We start from the raw sequence: 4277 nt of genomic DNA, 5'->3' as shown, positions 1-4277 counted from the left end.
TCAAACAGTTATTACTTAAATAAGTAATTAATTACTAAATTGGTGATTAAAGGCTGCCCCAAAAGCCCCTGTCCCTCTCGGAGCCCAGGAAGCTACCGAGAGTATCCTACCCGCACAGCAGAGCCTGGCAAGCTCAATATGCCAAAAACAGTAACAACAAAGGTCCTCATTTCCCTGATCCTGAAAGAGCCCCCAATGTGCCATCGGGCTACACAAGGGACAAATGGATATGTTACTGGCACCCGCTTGAGCAAATCTATGAACAATGGGATGACAGTGATACAACAATATCACTTAAATTATAATCATTTGGTAATATATATAAGATAACATTGAGTGGGAAAGGACAGAATATCTTGTGTACGAATACAGTAAACAAGGTACTAATCAATATATTTCATTCTTCTATTTTGTCTTCCTTATAATTTCCTAAAATTTTTCCTCCATCTTATTTTTATGTAAGAATTCAGTACAAACTGACTTGCTGTCTCTACTCCTTTAACATGAGAGAAATAAATGTAGAGGGGTGAAAAATGGCAAAACTGCAGACATTCTAGAGGAGGATATCCCATCTGGGAAGAGAATACTGATAGAGAGCTACCTGTACCTGATTCTGGTGACTGCATATAGGCTAAAGACAAGAAACAAGCTTTAGAAGGCTAAAGCTTGTAACCCAATCCCCATCTAGTGCTATGTACCAAATAAATGTATTGGTCAGCAATGCACTCCAATAGCTGTACATCCAGTGTATCAGTTCAGGAGAACAGAGGCTTCCATCAAATCGTATCTCTTACATGGACATTCATAAAGATAAAGTATCTCATAATATTGATATTATTGACAACAAATATGATTACATCAAGGATAAAACTCTGACCTCCTCCCCAGCTTGAACTTTGATGAGAAAGACCCCAGTGATGGAGATACCACTGAAGGCGATTCAACAGCACAAGACCCGAAGCAGTCCAAGAGTGAAAAGTGTGATCTACCATGCTTTTGCTCAGCAAGAGGAAAAAGAGTTGGATGTAAAACTTATAGTGAAAATGAAGGACTGGAGCGATAGCACAACGGATAGGGTATTTGCCTTGCATGTGGCCAACTCGGGTCGATTCCTCCGTCCCTCTCGGAGAGCTTGGCAAGCTACTGAGAGTATCCCGCCCACATGGCAGAACCTGGCAAGCTACCCGTGGCATATTCAATATGCAAAATACAGTAACAACAAATCTCACAATGTTACTGGTGCCCGCTCAAGCAAATCGATCAACAATGGGATGACAGTGCTACAGTGCTACAGTTAAACATTCAGAAACCAGGCAGGCAGAAGGCTTTGTGGGGGCCTTCCTGAAGCACAGTATGCCTCACATGAACCAGCAAGCCTGTGATGACTATTTACAAAGAAAGGCCGTGGTTCTGGAATACTTCACTGATTGAGGAATAAAAGAGAAGGAAAAGAAATCCAGAGGTATCTCTGCCAGGCAGAGAAGGGAAATGCAGCTCTTTGACATTAAACCAGATCAGCATCAGCAGAGGTAGAGTCTTTTTCTCCCTTTCTATGAACTCCGGAAACAATACATTCAGAATCTGTGCGGTGGGCTCAAACCAGACATGCAGCCCCAGATGATTCAGACCAAAATGTAAAAGGGAGATCTTGGTGCTATATTTTCAGTTGCAAAATCCAAAGGCCCTTCCTAGGTGGGTGTGACAGGAATCATTCTACAGGAAACAAAGCATGTTTTCAAAATCATCACCAGAGAAGACCACATGAAAGTTATCCCTAAGCTAAACTTGTGTACACTGTGGAAACAGATGAGTTCTCTTTATGGGAGCAAATTCTCATTTATGGGAGCAAATTCTAGCTTCGGAAAAGTGAACGGTCAAAGAAGTTCAAAGAAGTTCAAAGCAAAGGGAACAATAGACCTGTAAGGCTTTTCTGCCCAGGACATGTGCTTATGACCTCCTAGAATAGGAAATTCTCTAAATACTGACCTTCCAGAGAAGAGCGAGACAACCAAGTTTGGGACACAGAACACCTCTGGCCACCAGCTGTAGTCAGAGTTCAGGAAATTTCATCATCTGGGAGAAACCATGTGTGCAGCAAAGAAGCCAACAGGGAAAGGAGTATATATCCAGCTGACCTCAATTGTGTGTTCCCTACATGGGAGGAAAATGCCAGCATTAGGAAACTGGCTCACTGAATTAGTGAGATTAGGTTTTGGTGCCAGTCAGTTTTAATTATTTTTTACTTCTCTTTGACACTTTTCTCTGTTTTCTGAATGTTCTATGATGAATAAGTTGTTGATAACATAAAATAAACATGTAGGCTTAACACCTTCAAAAATTTTTAAAAGGATAAAGCTCCAAGGTCCACTTATCTTGAGGCTAAAATCTCTGGAGCCTTCTAGGAGTGGGGGCAGGCAGCCCCCCCATCCCAAAAACTGGAAGTCCCAACAGCCACACCCACACCCTCCAGCATATAAAGGATCCAGATTCACAGCTTGACAACTAATCTCAAGAGGCACCAAGTCAAAGAATCATTCCAGTTCTACAGCTCCTGGAGCATGTGGCTGCATATATGGTCTCACATCACCCTCAAATTCCATAATACTGGCAGTCCAGTAGGAGCATGCTAAATTAGATGGAAAAATATCCCAGAAGCTAAGCTCAAGAAGTGAAAACAGTAACACAGAATCCTCAATCAGCAATAAACAGCTCAGTAAATCCTCAAATATTTGAATAACACTATTGTGAGATATAGCAACTTTTACAAATTTTATCCTGTTGAACTATTGTTTAATAATCCCATTTTCCATTTTTTTGTGACAAGCAATATAAAATAAATCATTTTGTGCCTGCTAAGGGGGCAGGCTTGCAGTGGAGTGTGGTGGGGGTGAATGGGAAATTAAAAACCATGTTGGAAGGGAGGTCACACTGGTGGTCAGATTGGTGTTGGAACATTGAATGCCCGAAACAACTGTATTATGAACAACTTTGTAAATCAGAGTGTTTAAATAAAGTTAGGAAGTAAGGAATACATCCAGAACTCACAAAATAATAGCATCCACCAGTATGGAATGCTCTGTGAGTTATATTCAGAAATCTATTGACCATGCAATTCTGGGTGATGTGGGACATTGTGTCAAGTGGCTAAAAGCCAAGCATAGAAATAACAGGCCTGTAAAAGTGGTAGATTGTCAAGAGAATCTATTACTACTAAGAAACCTTAGCATGTAGTTTCATGTCAGGCAAGGAAAGACTGGGACAGAATACTCTTATAAAACCCTAGAACTTACTAAACCCCAACAATTCCTAATGACTACATGACAATTTCTGCTAGGCTCAAAAGTTAGCTTTGGCCAGCTACTTTAAATCAGAGACTGGAGATACACAGTGGGAATAGTGAAGGAAGTAGAAGCTGAAAAAATAGTGGAAACAGCATTGGTATTTCCCACTACTGTCACCTTTATCACTCTTATTCGACCAGTTACTGGTCCAATATAACCACCACTACTTCCATCAGATGACATTCCTATGTTTGATTACTCTTCACACCCACCACCACCACCTCCACTGGATTATAAAGATGAAGAAACTGGAGTAGTTAAAAAATAATGATCCATGTTTGGATGAGGATCCTCCTTGGGCTCCCAAAAATTATGTGGAGAAATGTGTGGCAATATATGACTACACAAAAGACAATGATGATGAGCTACCATTTGTGGTGGGTATAATCACTTATGTAATACACAAGAATCATGCTAGCTGTTATGAAGGAGTCTGCAACTGGGTGACTGGACTGTTTCTGGGAACTATGTGAAATTGATCATGCACCATAGTAATTAAACTTTTGCTTTAAATGTAGGTTCTTGGGCAGAAAGATAGGGCAGTGGGTCAGTGTATATGGCTGAACTTGGTTCAGTCTCTGGCATACCATAAGTTCCCCAGAGCCGTTTCAAGCATGATCTCTGAGAGCAGAGCCAGTGGTAAGCCCTGAACACTTCTGCGTGTGACCCTAAAACCATAAAAAGGAAAAAATGTAGGTTCTCGGGTTCGTATTGCTGAATCATATTGTGGAACTATTATGGTTAATAGAATTGTCTTAAAATGTGCCCATATTTTCATAACAAACTATTTTATTTGCGTAATTGAATATCTACCTGTAAGTATAAATTTTTGAGGCAGTTTCTATATTGCAACTTATGTAGATATTGTCCATAGCTGATTTTGCTTAACATACGTTAACATTTTGCTTAACATTGTTAATGTTATGAACTACCTAA

At 40.3% G+C, this 4277-nt stretch overlaps 2 pseudogenes; both read left to right on the top strand.

The window, feature by feature from the left end:
- Positions 1-917: 917 nt before the first annotated feature.
- On the top strand, positions 918-1923 carry LOC105943153 (ribonuclease P protein subunit p29-like; annotated as a pseudogene).
- A 162-nt stretch (positions 1924-2085) lies between these two features.
- On the top strand, positions 2086-3840 carry LOC129404993 (abl interactor 1-like; annotated as a pseudogene).
- Positions 3841-4277: the final 437 nt, after the last annotated feature.

The sequence above is a fragment of the Sorex araneus genome, chromosome 5 (assembly GCF_027595985.1).
Source record: "Sorex araneus isolate mSorAra2 chromosome 5, mSorAra2.pri, whole genome shotgun sequence".
In the NCBI taxonomy this organism is placed as follows: domain Eukaryota; kingdom Metazoa; phylum Chordata; class Mammalia; order Eulipotyphla; family Soricidae; genus Sorex; species Sorex araneus.
The sequence above is the reverse complement of the archived record's forward strand: the minus strand, read 5'-3'. Positions and strand labels throughout refer to the sequence as shown.